The sequence below is a fragment of the Triticum dicoccoides genome, chromosome 7A (assembly GCF_002162155.2).
Source record: "Triticum dicoccoides isolate Atlit2015 ecotype Zavitan chromosome 7A, WEW_v2.0, whole genome shotgun sequence".
Taxonomy (NCBI): domain Eukaryota; kingdom Viridiplantae; phylum Streptophyta; class Magnoliopsida; order Poales; family Poaceae; genus Triticum; species Triticum dicoccoides.
In genome coordinates, this window is record NC_041392.1 from 418,287,986 (window position 1) to 418,305,816 (window position 17,831).

Here is a 17,831-nt window from a genome sequence, read left to right on the forward strand (position 1 = left end):
TCGTTCTCATGTATCTAAATTCGGTCAAGTATCTTCATTCGTTCTCTAATTCTTTCCGGTGTTTCTTTATCTTTTCTTCGGTTATTTTTAATTCTTACGGCGGTTTGTTCAAGATTCCTCCTTCTATGTTCTCACTATAATTCTTTTGTTCTTCTCAAACCTGATCGGTGATTCGTCGAAGACTTTTCTCAAGTTTGTGCTATATCTCTCTTATCCATTCTACGAGAATAAGTAGTATGTCAAATCCGTTGCTTGTCATCAATCTAAATTGGTGAAGGATACACATACCATAATTCTTATTCTCGGTTCTTATAGGTGATTCATCTTTCTCTCTAGAGTTGTCCTTCATATCACATTCTCAGTTCGAGATGCTTCATCTTTTCTTTTTTGAAGTTTGTTCATGATGAATAAATTCTCGGTTTCAATTGTTTCATCTTTTTTCCCGGAGTTCCAAGCTCTCATCATCACGAAGATCCATCTAATCATTGCAAGGCTTCAACCTTATTCTCTTCATCCTTCATTCCGTTTGATCATCCTTTATTACCGGAGTTCTTCATGTAGGCTCTACATGATGGCTCATCAAGGATTTAATTCCTTCTCGAAGTGTTGATCGAGATTCTTTTCAAAGGAGCTCAAGTACTCTTCATCTTGCATTCCAAAGTGCAGTTCTTCCTATCTTATCTTTTGAGGTGGGGTTATGTCATTCTTGACAATTTGAGTTCGTGTTTCATGATTCACATGTTGTCAAGAATGAGATATTTTAATTCCACCAATCTCTTTGTTGGAGTTATATTGTGTCATGTTTCACCTAAAGCCTTCCCTAAGGATTGTTGCTATTTATGGTGCTCATAAATGACCCAAGTTCTTCATTTATCCTCCCGGTGAAATAAGTTTCTCGTCTCCTTGTTCATATCAATCCAATCTATTGTTTTTCGTTAGTGGCAGAATTTCACCTCAAGATTTTGAGATGTTTTCCATAAGCCCACTACAAGATTTTTTGTTTCGTTGATGGTTTTCCAACAACTCCGTTATAACCTTCTAGGAAGGGTGCTTTCCAAACTCTTTGGTGGTACAAGTTGCATTTTCTTCTCCATAATATTATTCAAATGATCTATCTTCTATTCTTTCTCCTAAAGGCATTGTGATGTTGCTCTTTTCACTCATCATCTACAATTGTGAGGACCGTGTTCTTTCCTTTGTTTATCCATTTAACCGGAGTGTCGTGCTTTCATTCGAGCTCTCTCATCTTATCAAGTTTTACCTGCCTTCTCAACCGGAGTGCTGTCTGAAATCATTCTTACCCATTGTGCCATTCTTTCAATAGTTTCGGAGGCAGTGTGTTGTTGATTTCATCAAGTATCCTCTCATCTTGTCAAGCTCATATTCTTTACCTTCCTTTTCCAACCAGAGTGTTGTCGTAATTGATCTTTATCGTTCCTTGTACATCTCATTTCTACTGGAGTGCTTGCATGTACTTCTTGTCCATTGTAACCCTTTTCTTATGTCTTTCAACCTCAAGGTTTTTCACAATGTTCCTTGTTCCTCTTTTCTAATGGAGTGTTTTCAACTTTGTTCATCTTTGTTGTATTCTTTCTTTCAATTTCTTAAACCTCGCAAGGTTTTTTAGTTTCACTCATTTGTCAAAGAAGCAATTTTGTCTTACCTCTTCCTCTTCCGTTTCCCTCCGGTGCCATCCTAGATCTCGGGACGAGATCCTCTTGTAGTGGTGGAGTGTTGTAACGCCCCGAGACTGTTGCGCCAGGTGTCTTCTAGTTATTCGATGTGGTTGCCTTGTCATTCGCTTGCATGTTGCATCTTGCCATGCCATCATGTGCATTGCATCATCATGTTTTCAAAACCTGCATCCGTCCCGACCTCCCCGTTCTTTCTGTTGTCCGTTCTGAGCCCAGACACACTCGCCCGCGCCCGCGACATGTCCAAAATAGTATTTTTATAAGTGGCCGTAAAATGTTCTCGGAATGGGTTGAAAGTTGGCATGCGGTGTTGTTATATTGTCAGTAGACCGCCTGCCAAGTTTCATCGCATTCGGAGTCCGTTTGACGCCCCAACGGATAACTATAGCGACAATATAGCCGGTCAAATCGTCGGACGTTTTCGATCTCCGAAAATTGTTGCCGGGCTTTCCCTCTTTTTCCCTCCCTAGAACGTCCACACAGTCCACTACCTATCGTCAGGCCCAACCTAACCTCTCTCGTCAACCCGCGGCCCTCCTCGCATGCACGTCTGAAAGTTGTCCCGGACCCGACCCGGGCAGTTATCACCGTTGGGTCCGGATCATCCCCAAACATCTAAAATATCTCCGTTTTCTTATTTGGACTCCTCTAACCTTTTATTCTCGATCGTACGATTACGATCGGAGGAATCCGTTAGCCCCTAACCTAATCCACCAGCGTATATAATGGGGCAACCCTAAAAACTAGGAGAGATGTCCCATCCTTCCTCCTTGCCGATGCCACACTGAAATCACACACCGGGATCCTCCCCGATCCCCTTCTCCTCGGTCTCCTCCTCCATCCAAATCGAACCAACCAAGCCACGCCGCTCTAATCCCACAAGAGCCCGAGCTCCCCTCATCCCCGAGCTCCACTCGAACCCCCTCCTGCTCTGCTTCGTCCCGCTCACCGAGCCCAATAGAAGAGGGGCTCCTCCATGTCGTGCTCCTCACCGAGCCCTGCCTCGTCGCCAGAAACCAGCGCCATTCCTCCTCGACTTGCGGCCTCCACTGCTTCTCCTCGAGCCCGTAGGCACCAACTTCCCCGCGACACCGGAGCGCAGCCGACCTTCCGCCATCGTCGAGCGCCGGCCGTGCCCAAAGCCCCGCGTTCCCGCCAACCTCCGCACTGTCGAGCAGCAAGGCCGAGCCCTTGCTTCCATCTCCTTCTTTGCTCTCTCTCTCTCTCTGCCCAAGGAGATCGACCGAACACCCGAGCACGCTCGTCCCTGAGCCCCGTGCGCCAGCCTCGACCTCCTCCTCGCCGGAGTCCCGCACAAGCCGCCACTATGGGTCGTCCTCCATGCCTTCCCCTCCTCCGGTCGCTCAGTGCCAGCGAGCCCAGTCGCCGGTGAAGCCCGGCAGAAGCTCGTCCCGCACACCGTGCCTCGCTGCATCACCGCTCGCACCGCCCCATCTCTGTAGCCTCCTTCCTCGGTTCCGAGCAGGAGAGCACCCCCGTCAGCCAGCCAGGCCGCCGGAACTCCCTCCGTCGCCGAAGAAATGCCAGCAGGACCAGCCACATCGCCCCTCTCCTTCCTTCCTCCACTTCTTCTCTCTCGCTCCCCCTAAAGGTGTCGCGACGCCGCCGTTTTGCAAGATCCTGCCGGGCATGGAGCTCCTGGAGGTTCCCATCGCCTCCGCCTCATTCTAGGGAGGGACGCCCTCGCGCCTGCTCTATCGCGCCATCGCCTGGATCCGCCGCCCTCCGCCAAGCTCCTGCCGCCGCCGCTTCCTTGCAAGTCCAGCCGCGCGCCCAGTGATACGTCTCCAACGTATCTATAATATTTGATTGCTCCATGCTATATTATCTTCTGTTTTGGATGTTTATGAGCTTTATTATACATTTTTATATCATTTTTGGGACTAACCTATTAACCCAGAGCCCAGTGCCAGTTTCTGTTTTTACCTTGTTTTAGGCTTTCGAAGAAAAGGAAAATCAAACAGAGTCCAATTGACCTGAAACTTCACGGAACTCATTTTTGGAAGGAAAGAAGCCCAGAAGACTTGAAATGCACGTAAGGGAAGCTTCGAGGAGGCCACAAGGTAGGGGGGAGCGCCCACCCCCTGGGCGTGCCCTCCACCCTCGTGGGCCCCTCGTGGCCCCCCTGACGTACTTCTTCCACCTATATATCTCCATATACCCTAAAAACGTCGGGGAGCACAATAGATCGGGAGTTCCGCCGCCAGAAGCCTCCGTAGCCACCGAAAGCCAATCTAGACCCGTTCCGGCACCCTGCCGGAGGGGGAATCCCTCTCCGGTGGCCATCTTCATCATCCCGGTGTTCTCCATGACGAGGAGGGAGTAGTTCTCCCTCGGGGCTGAGGGTATGTACCAGTAGCTATGTGTTTGATCTCTCTCTCTCTCGTGTTCTTCAGGTGATATGATCTCGATGTATCACGAGCTTTGCTATTATAGTTGGATCCTATGATGTTTTCTCCCCCTGTACTCTCTTGTAATGGATTGAGTTTCCCCTTTGAAGTTATCTTATCAGATTGAGTGTTTAAAGATTTGAGAACACTTGATGTATGTCTTGCCGTGCGTATCTGTGGTGACGATGGGATATCACGTGATTCACTTGATGTATGTTTTGGTGGTCAACTTGCCGGTTCCGCCCATAAACCTATGCATAGGGGTTGGCACACGTTTTCGTCGTGATTCTCTGGTAGAAACTTTGGGGCACTCTTTGAGGTCCTATGTGTTGGTTGAATAGATGAATCTGAGATTGTGTGATGCATATCGTATAATCATACCCACGGATACTTGAGGTGACATTGGAGTATCTAGGTGACATTAGTGTTTTGGTTGATTTGTGTCTGAAGGTGTTATTCTAGTACGAACTCTAGGGATGTCTGTGACACTTATAGGAATAGCCCAACGGATTGATTGGAAAGAATAACTTTGAGGTGGTTTCGTACCCTACCATAATCTCTTCGTTTGTTCTCCGCTATTAGTGACTTTGGAGTGACTCTTTGTTTCATGTTGAGGGATAGTTATGTGGTCCAATTATGTTATTATTGTTGAGAGGACTTGCACTAGTGAAAGTATGAACCCTAGGCCTTGTTTCAACACATTGCAATACCGTTTATGCTCACTTTTACCATGAGTTACCTTGCTGTTTTTATATTTTCAGATTACAAAAACTATTATCTACTATCCATATTGCACTTGTATCACCATCTCTTCGCCGAACTAGTGCACCTATAAAAGTTACCATTATATTGGGTGTGTTAGGGACACAAGAGACTCTTTGTTATTTGGTTGCAATGTTGCTTGAGAGAGACCATCTTCATCCTACGCCTCCTACGGATTGATAAACCTTAGGTCATCCACTTGAGGGAAATTTGCTACTGTCCTACAAACCTCTGCACTTGGAGTCCCAACAACGTCTACAAGAAGAAGGTTGTGTAGTAGACATCAAGCTCTTTTTTGGCGCCGTTGCCGGGGAGGTGAGCGCTTGAAGGTATATCTTTAGATCTTGCAATCGAGTCTTTTAGTTTCTTGTTTTATCACTAGTTTAGTTTATAAAAGAAAACTATAAAAATGGAATTGAGTTTGTCTCATATGCTTCACCTTTTTAATATCTTTCATGAGTATGATGGAAAGGATAATTGTGCTCAAGTGCTAGAAGAAGAAATCTATAAAATGTTTGGCACTAAATACTTGAATGATGAGCATGATTGAAATGTTGTTAGTATGAATTCCTTGAATATCCATGATGCTAATGATATGCAAAGCCACAAGCTTGGGGAAGCTATGTTTGATGAAGATGATATTTTTTGTCCCCCAAGTTTTGATGAGAAAATTTATTATGATGAAAGCATGCCTCCTATTTATGATGATTATATTGATGAAAGTGGATTTGGAGAGGTCGTGACTTTATTTTGTGATGAATCCACTATTTCGGAAGGGGTTCCAATTGATTATGAGAACAAAGTTGCTATGTAGATGATTATTGTGATGACTTGTATGATATTGAGAATAATGATATCCATGAAACTTGTCATCATGATTTTAGTTTTCAATTGGATTATGCCTCACATGATAATTATTTTGTTGAATTTGCTCCCACTATTATTCATGATAAGAATTTTGCTTATGTGGAGAGTAATAAAATTTCTATGCTTGTAGATCATGAAAAGAATGCTTTAGGTGCTGGTTATATTGTTGAATTAATTCATTATGCTACTGAAAATTATTATGAGGGAGGAACATATGCTTGTAGGAATTGCAATAATATCAAGTTTCCCCTCTATGTGCTTAAAATTTTGAAGTTATGCTTGTTTTACCTTCCTATGCAAGTTGATTCTTGTTCCCACAAGTTGTTCGCTCACAAAATCCCTATGCATAGGAAGTGGGTTAGACTTAAATTTTCTAGTCATATTATTCATGATGCTCTCTTTATGTTTCAATTCTTATCCTTTATGTGAGCATCGTTGAAATCATCATGCCTAGCTAGGGGCGTTAAATGATAAGCTTGTTGGGAGGAAACCCAACTTTATTTTTATTCCTTACTTTTTGCTTATGTTTAGTAATAAATAATTTATCTAGCCTCTGTTATGATTGTTGTTTTATGTTTCAATTAGTGTTTGTGCCAAGTACAACCTTTGGGAAGACTTGGGGAAAGTATTTTTAATCTTGCTGTACAAAACAGAAACTTTAGTGCTCACGAGAATTGCTGCCATTTTTATTTGGAGAGTGATATTTAGTTAATTATTTTTGCAGATGATTAATAGATAAATTACTTAGGTCCAGAAATTTATTTTAGAATTTTATGAGTTCCATAAGTATACGTTTGATCCATATTACTACAGACTGTTCTGTTTTTGACAGATTCTGTTTTTCGTGTGTTATTTGCTTATTTTGATGAACCTATGGCTAGTAAAAGAGTTTATAAACCATAGAGAAGTTGGAATACAGTAGGTTTAACACCAATATAAATAAATAATGAGTTCATTGCAGTACCTTATGATGGTGATTTGCTTTCTTATACTAACGGAGCTCATGAGATTTTCTACTTTAAGTTTTGTGTTGTGAAGTTTTCAAGTTTTGGGTAAAGATTTGATGGATTATGGAATAAGGAGTGGAAAGAGCGTAATCTTGGGTATGCCCAAGGCACCCCAAGGTAATATTCAAGGAAAACCAAAAGCCTAAGCTTGGGGATGCCCCGGAAGGCATCCCCTCTTTCGTCCTCGTTCATCGGTAACTTTACTTGGAGCTATATTTTTATTTACCACATGATATGTGTTTTGCTTGGAGCATCAATTTATTTTGTTAGGATTTGCTTGCTGTTATTTAGAACAATGTTTTGCATCTTTTATTTCAATAAAAGTGGCATTGATAGTCTTTACTATGCCTATTTTAGAAGTCCACATGTTGCTGTTTGAAAACAGAAAGTTTACCGCTGTTGCAATAATTCCCTAGAAAAGTACGAATGTGATAAAATGTTGAAACCTTTTGCATATTAAGATCTGATAAATTTACTACAGTGGGAATTTTCTTTAATATTTTTTGGAGCTAGGTAAGTATGGATGTTGCTGCATTCTTTACAGACTGTCCTGATTAGGCAGATTGCTGTTATGTTTGCATTGTTTGCATATGTTTGCTTCTTTAGTGATTCTATTTGAGGATAGGACTATCAAATATGCAGAGGCAATGTTGAATAATAATTCTAGTGATTTGCTACAGTATAGTATGATAAGGTTTTTGCAATGTGTCATACTAACTTATCTCACGAGTTCTTGTTGAGTTTTGTGTGGATGAAGCTTTTGAGATTTAGGGAGACCGTGATATGAGAGGAATTAAGGAGACACAAAAGCTCAAGTTTGGGGATGCCCAAGGAATACCAAGATAATATTTCAAGAAGTCTCAAGCATCTAAGCTTGGGGATGCCCCGGTTGGCATCCCACCTTTCTTCTTCAACAACTATCGGTTAGTTTCGGTTGATCCTAAGTTTTTGCTTCTTCACATGATGTTTGCCATTCTTAGAATGCCATTTTATTTTGCTTTGCTTGCTGTTTGAATAAAATACCAAGATCTGAAATTCTTAAATGTTAGAGATTCTTCACATAGTTGCATAATTATTCAACTACTCATTGATCTTCACTTATATCTTTCATAGTAGTTTGTCATTTGCTCTAGTGCTTCACTTATATCTTTTTAGAGCACGGTTGTGGTATAGAAATAGATGAACTCTCATGCTTCACTTATATCATTTTGAGAGTTTTAAATAGCATGGTAATTTGCTTAAATAATCCTAATATGCTAGGCATCCAAGAATAGTAAAAACTTTCATATAGAGTATTGAATACTAAGAGAAGATTGATGCTTGATGATTGTTTTGAGATATGGAGATGGTGATATTAAAGTCATGCTAGTTGAGTAGTTGTGAATTTGAGAAATACTTGTGTTGAAGCTTGTGATTCCCGTAGCATGCACGTATGGTGAACCGTTATGTGATGAAGTCGGAGCATGATTTATTTATTGATTGTCTTCCTTATGAGTGGCGGTCAGGGACGAGCGATGGTATTTTCCTACCAATCTATCCCCCTAGGAGCATGCACGTAGTACTTTGTTTCGATAACTAATAGATTTTTGCAATAAGTATGTGAGTTCTTTATGACCAATGTTGAGTCCATGGATTATACGCACTCTCACCCTTCCACCATTGCTAGCCTCTCTAATACCACACACCTTTCGTCGGTATCATAAACCCACCATATACCTTCCTCAAAACAGCCACCATACCTACCTATTATGGCATTTCCATAGCCATTCTGAGATATATTGCCATGCAACTTTCCACCGTTCCGTTTACTATGACACGCTTCATCATTTTCATATTGCTATGCATGATCATGTAGTTGACATCGTATTTGTGGCAAAGCCACCGTTCATAATTCTTTCATACATGTCACTCATGCATCATTGCACATCCCGGTACACCGCCGGAGGCATTCATATAGAGTCATATCTTGTTCTAAGTATCGAGTTGTAATTCTTGAGTTGTAAGTAAATAAAAGTGTGATGATCATCATTTGAGAGCATTGTCCCAGTGAGGAAAGGATGATGGAGACTATGATTCCCCCACAAGTCGGGATGAGACTCCGGATGAAAATAAATAAATAAAAGAGGCCAAAGAAGCCCAAAAAAAGAGGAAAAAGAGGCCATAAAAAAGAGAAGGCCCAAATAAAAAAAATAAAAAAATGAGAGAAAAAGAGAGAAGGGACAATGCTACTATCCTTTTACCACACTTGTGCTTCAAAGTAGCACCATGATCTTCATGATAGAGAGTCTACTATGATGTCACTTTCATATACTAGTGGGAATCTTTCATTATAGAACTTGGCTTGTATATTCCAATGATGGGCTTCCTCAAAATGCCCTAGGTCTTCGTGAGCAAGCGAGTTGGATGCACACCCACTTAGTTTCTTTTGTTGAGCTTTCATACACGTATAGCTCTAGTGCATCCGTTGCATGGCAATCCCTACTCACTCACATTTATATCTATTGATGGGCATCTCCATAGCCCGTTGATAAGCCTAGTTGATGTGAGACTATCTTCTCCTTTTTGTCTTTTCCACAACCACCATTCTATTCCACCTATAGTGCTATCTCCATGGCTCACGCTCATGTATTGCGTGAAGATTGAAAAAGTTTGAGAACATCAAAAGTATGAAACAATTGCTTGGCTTGTCATCGGGGTTGTGCATGATTTAAATATTTTTTGTGGTGAAGATGGAGCATAGCCAGACTATATGATTTTGTAGGGATAGCTTTCTTTGGCCATGTTATTTTGAGAAGACATGATTGCTTAGTTAGTATGCTTGAAGTATTATTGTTTCTATGTCAATATTAAATTTTTGTCTTGAATCTTATGGATCTGAATATTCATACCACAATTAATAAGAATTACATTAAAATTATGCCAAGTAGCACTCCGCATCAAAAATTCTGTTTTTATCATTTACCTACTCGAGGACGAGCAGGAATTAAGCTTGGGGATGCCGATACGTCTCCAACGTATCTATAATTTTTATTGCTCCATGCTATATTATCTTCTGTTTTGGATGTTTATGGGCTTTATTATACACTTTTATATCATTTTTTGGACTAACCTATTAACCCAGAGCCCAGTGCCAGTTTCTGTTTTTACCTTGTTTTAGGGTTTCGAAGAAAAGGAAAATCAAACGGAGTCCAATTGACCTAAAACTTCATGAAACTCATTTTTGGAAGGAAAGAAGCCCAGAAGACTTGAAGTGCACATAAGGGAAGCTTCCAGGAGGCTACGAGGTAGGGGGGAGCGCCCACCCCCTTGGGCGCGCCCTCCACCCTTGTGCCCCCCCTGACGTACTTCTTCCACCTATATATATCTCCATATACCCTAAAAACATCGGGGAGCACAATAGATCGGGAGTTCCGCCGCTAGAAGCCTCCGTAGCCACCGAAAGCCAATCTAGACCCGTTCCGGCACCCTGCCGGAGGGGGAATCCCTCTCCGGTGGCCATCTTCATCATCCCGGTGCTCTCCATGATGAGGAGGGAGTAGTTCTCCCTCGGGGCTGAGGGTATGCACCAGTAGCTATGTGTTTGATCCCTCTCTCTCTCTCTCTCTTGTGTTCTTGAGGTGATACGATCTTAATGTATCGCGAGCTTTGCTATTATAGTTGGATCCTATGATGTTTTCTCCCCCCTCTACTCTCTTGTAATGGATTGAGTTTCCCCTTTGAAGTTATCTTATCGGTTTGAGTCTTTAAAGATTTGAGAACACTTGATGTATGTCTTGCCATGCGTATCTGTGGTGACAATGGGATATCACGTGATTCACTTGATGTATGTTTTGGTGATCAACTTGCGGGTTCGGCCCATGAACCTATGCATAGGGGTTGGCACACGTTTTCATCGTGATTCTCCGGTAGAAACTTTGGGGCACTCTTTGAGGTCCTATGTGTTGGTTGAATAGATGAATCTCAGATTGTGTGATGCATATCGTATAATCATACCCATGGATACTTGAGGTGACATTGGAGTATCTAGGTGACATTAGGGTTTTGGTTGATTTGTGTCTTAAGGTGTTATTCAGGTGCGAACTCTAGGGCTGTTTGTGACACTTATAGGAATAGCCCAACGGATTGATTGGAAAGAATAACTTTGAGGTGGTTTCGTACCCTACCATAATCTCTTCGTTTGTTCTCCGCTATTAGTGACTTTGGAGTGACACTTTGTTGCATGTTGAGGGATAGTTATGTGATCCAATTATGTTATTATTGTTGAGAGGACTTGCACTAGTGAAAGTATGAACCCTAGGCCTTGTTTCAACATATTGCAATACCATTTACGCTCACTTTTACCAGTAGTTACCTTGCTGTTTTTATATTTTCAGATTACTAAAACTATTATCTACTATCCATATTGCACTTGTATCACTATCTCTTCGCCGAACTAGTGCACCTATACAATTTACCATTGTATTGGGTGTGTTGGGGACACAAGAGACTCTTTGTTATTTGGTTGCAGGGTTGCTTGAGAGAGACCATCTTCATCCTACGCCTCCTACGGATTGATAAACCTTAGGTCATCCACTGGAGGGAAATTTGCTACTGTCCTACAAACCTCTACACTTGGAGGCCCAACAATGTCTACAAGAAGAAGGTTGTGTAGTAGACATCAACCAGCTCCCCTACTTCGAGCTAAGTCATGTCCTGCTTCCCCTGCACGCGGTCCCTCCGATTCGTTCAGATCGAGTAGGGTGCTGGGTCGCCGCGTTGACTCCATCCTCGACCGTGCTGGCCAGCTGCATGGGCTGCCAGGCGCGCCAGGCCCAACACTGCGCCAGGCCACCCGGGCCAATGTGAGGAGTTTTCCCAACCCAGTTCAGTTCTGTTTCGGCCCATTTGTTTCTTTTCTTTGTCCAGCGAATTTTGCAATTTATCCAGTGCATGCATATTTACAGTAAATGACATTTTCTTGCATTGCTCATAATTAAATAACTATGCATCAGAATTAAACAAACCTTATATGAAAAATGTTTAGAATCTTGTCTAGTTTCATTATATCCAACTTTCATGAATGTTTAAAATGGTTAAATTGTTGTTTGTTTAAATTTGTTCAAATGCCATGTTAAAACGCTTTAATTCATAACTAAATAACCGTAGCTCCAAACTTAATAATCTTTATATGTAAATGGGGTAGAAAAATGCCTAGTTTAACATGGTGGCTTTACTTTGCATGTTTAACAACTCTAAAATATGGTTTAGGATAGAACAGTACCAAACCTAAAAAATGCACATGAGGAGTTTCCGGACTTGTTGTTTGTTGTTCCGGCCTCATTTAAACTTGTTGTTTAAGAACATTTAATATTGATGGGTACCTAAATGAGAGAGAACAAAATAAGTCACGTGGTGTTTCGTTAATATGCAACGGAGTTGCATATTGAGCTCCACTTAATTTGTAGGATTGTTTGTGCATTTTTCCATGCCATGCCTCATTAAACCAGACATGCATCATACTTGGTTGTGCATCATGCCATGATTATGTGATGGTTGTTTACCATGTTGTTTTCTTCTTTCCGGTGTTGCTTCTTCGGGTTGGTTCCGATAACGTCGCATTTGTGAGGATTCGTTCGACTACGTCTGTTTGTCTTCTTCATGGACTTGTTCTTCTTCCTTGCGAGATCTCAGGCAAGATGACCATACCCTCGAAATCACTTCTATATTTGCTTGCAAGTTGCTCGCTCTATTTGTTTGCTGCGCTACCTACCACTTGCTATATCATGCCTCCAATATTGGCATGTCAAGCCTCTAACCCACCTTTCCTAGCAAACCGTTGTTTGGCTATGTTACCGCTTTTGCTCAGCCCCTCTTATAGCGTTGCCAGTTGCAGGTGAAGATGAAGTTTCTTCCATGTTGGAACATGGATATGTTGGGATATCACAATATCTATTATTTTAATTAATGCATCTATACACTTGGTAAAGGGTGGAAGGCTCGGCCTTATGCCTGGTGTTTTGTTCCACTCTTGCCGCCCTAGTTTCCGTCATACCGGTGTTATGTTCCTTGATTTTGTGTCCCTTACGCGGTTGGGTGTTATGGGAACCCCTTGACAGTTTGCTTTGAATAAAACTCCTCCAGCATGGCCCAACCTTGGTTTTACATTTTCCTAACAACCTACACCTTTCCCTTGGGAGTAATTAACCCGAGGGTCATCTTTATTTTAACCCCCTGGGCCAGTGCTTTTCTAAGTGTTGGTCCGAACTAGAGCACCGTGCGGGACTGTCCCTTGGCAACTTGGGTTATGTTGGTACATGTACGCTTAGCTTATCCAGTGTTGCCCTGAGAACGAGATATGTGCAGCTCCTATCGGGATGTCGGCGCATCGGGCGGTCTTGCTGGTCTTGTTTTACCATTGTCGAAATGTCTTGTAACCGGGATTCCGAGACTGATTGGGTCTTCTCGGGAGAAGGAATATTCTTCGTTGACCGTGAGAGCTTGTGATGGGCTAAGTTGGGACACCCCTGCAGGGTTTTGAACTTTCAAAAGCCGTGCCCGCGGTTATGTGGTAGATGGGAATTTGTTAATGTCCAGTTGTAGAGAACTTGACACTTGACTTAATTAAAATGAATCAACCGCGTGTGTAGCCGTGATGGTCTCTTCTCGGCGGAGTCCGGGAAGTGAACACGGTTCTTGTGTTATGCGTGAACGTAAGTAGTTTCAGGGTCACTTCTTCATCATTTCTAGCTTCACGATCATCGCGGTGCTTCTCTTCTCGCTCTTATTTGCGTAAGTTAGCCACCATTTATGCTTAGTGCTTGCTGCAGCTCCACCTCATTACCCTTTCCTACCCATAAGCTTAAATAGTCTTGATCTCGTGGGTGTGAGATTGCTGAGTCCTCGTGACTCACAGATACTTCCAAACAGTTGCAGGTGCCGATGATACCAGTGCAGACGACACAACTGAGCTCAAGTGGGAGCTCCATGAAGTTCATGTTCGTTGTGTTGTTCCTTTTCCAGTTGATCAGTAGTGGAGCTCAGTCGGGACGATCGGGGATCTAGCATTTGGGGTTGTCATTCTTTATTTTGGTTCCGTAGTCGGACCTTTGTTTGTATCTTCTATGATGGATGGTTTAATTATGTATTGTGTGAAGTGGCGATTGTAAGCCAACTCTTTATCCCTTTCTTATTCAGTACATGGGATGTGTAAAGATTACCCCACTAGCGACATGCCTACCATGCGGCTATGCCTCTAAGTCGTGCCCCGACACGTGGGAGATATAGCCGCATTGTGGGTGTTACAGGCGCCTAGAACACACAACAACATCTGTTAGCCGTGTGCGGCGCCCCCCGCCATAGATTACACCCTCGGTCATATTCTCGTGGTGCTTAGGCGAAGCCCTGCGCGGATCGCTTCACCATCACCATCACCACGCCATCGTGCTGACGAAACTCATCTAGCTCCTCGACACTTTGCTGGATCAAGAGTTCGAGGGACGTCATCGAGTTGAACGTGTGCAGAACTCGGAGGTGCCGTATGTTCGGTACTTGATCGGTCGGAACGAGAAGAAGTTTGACTACATCAACTGTGTTGTCAAAGGCTTCTGCTTTCAGTCTACGAGGGTAGGTAGACACACTCTTCCCCTCTTGTTGTTATGCATATCATAGATTGATCATGCGTAAGCGTAGGAATTTTTTTTGAAATTGCATGGTACGTTTCCCAACACTTTCTCCAAGAAACGACACCAGGGCTCAACATATAAATAGAGGGGCAAGGCTAGCACGCGGAACACATTAAGATTCACCAAGCCATGTGCCGGCAACCCCGCCCCCTTGTTGGCACAATATCTGCCTACCTTGTGTTTTGGAGATTGTTGACAGAAACATGTATGGACTAATTTGTTTGCTAGTGCACACGAAGAGAAAAGTCCATACACAAGCGAAGAGAATGTTGTCTCCGATGCTGAGTTCGAGGAACTTCACCGAAGCATATCTGTGTTATAGATAAGAACAAGCTATATCTGTTGAAGTGATAGAGTTGAGAAGATTAATGTGAATAAATCGACCCCCCAAAAATTTATTGCTGAAGCGAAGCTTTTGGTTCGATACTGTCGTTTGAAGAAATTGTCTACTATGATTGCAGTCGAAGACAAAGTGAAGACGTAGCATTCATTTCGTTTTTCTCCTTTCAGTCTGTCGAGTCATAGGACCTTCGTACTATTAAGGGGGGTATAGGTTCTCGATGCTTAGATCAACTGTGATGCTTAGCTACAACCTATGAAAGATGCAAGAGAAATCTCTTTGTGCTCCCAGTAAATACTTGCCAGCAAGAGACTGTGATCTTCTTCGTTGCGAGAGATTTTCCTCGGGCCGAGGAGTTAGCATTTCTTGCTCTGCAAGAAATGTTACCGTTATGCTCATATCCGACCCTTGGAATCGTGTCGTTTCCCTTCTGGGAAGGCTGCGGCTATAAATATCCACCTCGCTCCAACATTTTCTGTTGGCTGCTCCGCTTGAGATTACCGAGAAGATTGACTTGGGCAAACTCTCTCCGAGTGATTTGAGTTTAAGATCCACTGAGAGAAAACGAAGAGCCCAAACTTAGATAGTGGTTTAGCATCACAGTAGTTCTGAGTGAGAGTTCTTGTACCTGTTACTCTTGATAGTTGTGCACTTTGTAGACGGATAGGTTTGTCTTCGAGTGTTGAAGAGTTGTTGCCTTCACCGAGCCTGATGTTCAGCAACCAAGAGTGATTGTGGTTCGCCAAGGTCGACCGAAGGTTTGGAGATCACCGACAAGGATCTACCACGAGTAAAATCAACCTGAGTCTGATCATCTCTACATTGAAGGAGAATAGGGTGAAGAGAGTTTATCTTCCGTGATAAGTCACATGCCCTCCAACCAGGCGTAACCCTTTTGGCAGAAGGGTGAACTAGTCCACCAAATCTCTTGTCGCCATTGAGCACCACTGGTTATATCTATTCTACTGCATTCCATTCAGTAGCTTACATTCGTGCTTTGTGCCAATAGATTACTTGATAACTTATCTTGTTGTGTTACATTCATCCTATGTATTCATGTTAATTACTATCTATATTCTCGTCTATATTCTTTCATTTCTAGTCTGTATCCTTGTTAAACCTATTGCATTTCCTTCAGACTCAGTCATGTGTTTCCTCATTCTGTTCCACATGTTTGCCTATTGCATAACCCTCATCGTAGTTAAACCCATTATGAATCAAGATCGCTCTATTTTAAATGCTTTCCTCGATGAATATGACACTGGTAAGGAATACTGATTCCGTGCATTTCCTTCAATACTCTATTCTGCTGTTGTGTTTGGATTAAGTTTCAAAGCTTTCGAAAGAAAATTTGAATCTCCCATTCACCCCCCTCTGGTTGATATACTCTCGATCCTAACAATTGGTATCAAAGTTGGTTCTCCCTGTCTCTGTTTATTAAAGGTCTAACGTCCTTGGAGTTTTGAGTATGTCGCTTGTAGGTAGATCCTCGCACTCTGAAAGGTTTCCCATCTTCGATGGAAATGACTATCTATACTGGAAGGAATGAATGAGAATCAGAATTCAAGTTGTTAACTATGAGCTATGGCAGATTGTGGAAGAAGGCTACACCTTTCAGCAACAAAACAATATGTCCTCAGATGATAAGGAAAATATGCAGCTGGATGCTCAAGCAAAATATATCATATGTGGCAGTCTATTGAAAGACATGTTCTTTCGATTTCACCGGCTCCACACTGCAAAGAAAATTTGGGATGCTCTTAACAGTACTCATGAAGAATTTGTCACCCGATCAGATCCTCGCATCAAAATGCTTCGAGGCATGTTCACTGGATTCAGAAGCCTGCGCAAGGGAAGTGTTATGGAACTCACTGATCGATTTACAAACATTGTTGAAAGGCTACATCAGCGAGGAGTAAATAATATCACTGATAGAGATGTAGTCAACAAGCTTCTGAGCGCACTTGATGAATCCTTCGATCTTATTGTGTCTGAAATTAAACAAAGACCTAACTATGAAGAGCTTCACTATGTTGAGGTCATGACGATTCATGAAGAAAAGATGGAGCTGGAAAATATAAATCAAGAATCTTCTTCGGAAAGTGAAGGAGAAATTCTCTCACATAATGGCAGTTCTGAAGAAGAAGAAGAAGATATCGAAAACCAACACTCCATCACTCAAGAACTTGAAATGCTTATGCAAAGGTTGAGTGATCTAAAGAGACACAATCTTTATCTCGTCAATGATGAAGAATTTCATGCACCAGAATCATTAAGAAGACGATTGCCTCCGAAAGATTTGAAGTGCTTCAAATGCAAATTATACGGTCATGTCATCGCTGAATGCCCTGGATGGGAAGGAAAACCTAGCCACAGATGGAAATATTTTCACTAGAGTGGTTTTACTCGAATGGATCATCATATTAAGCTCTTGAAGGAAATTACTACTTCATCTTCTTCGACGATACCAGTCACTAACGTGAAAGCCAGAGCAGTCATCAAATCAAATATGAAGAGGATGTCACAGCTAAATAGACCATATGCAGATTTGACAGTAGAATCTAAAGATGAAGCCACGGACACTGAATCCAATGAAGAAGAATTCTACAAAAGGATTGGGAGAACTAATGCATATGTTGCTATTAAATCATCAAATAAATTCAGCGAATCAGATATTGATGATCATGTTTCAAGTGATGATGATTCAAGCAATGATGAACCAATCACCTTTTGTCTTACGGCAAAATCTTCAAAGGATCAGGTATCTGCCAAACACCTATGATCCATGAATGAATACTCTCCTGAATACATATTTTATGCCAAGTTAGTCACGATGGCTAAATCTCAACATGATGAACTTGAAATGCTGGAAATAAATCTAACGAAAACTGAAGGATTACTGGTCAAAGAGATGGAGAAGAATCAAAAGTTGATTGATGAGCAAGATGCTTTTTCAACAACTATTGATGATATCACCACTCACTATGAATCACTCTCAGCTGACTACGAGGGTTTATCAAATGAACTCCTCAATATGAATCAGGAACTCATGTCATTGAAAGAGTCTCATAACGAGTTGGCTTTAGAAA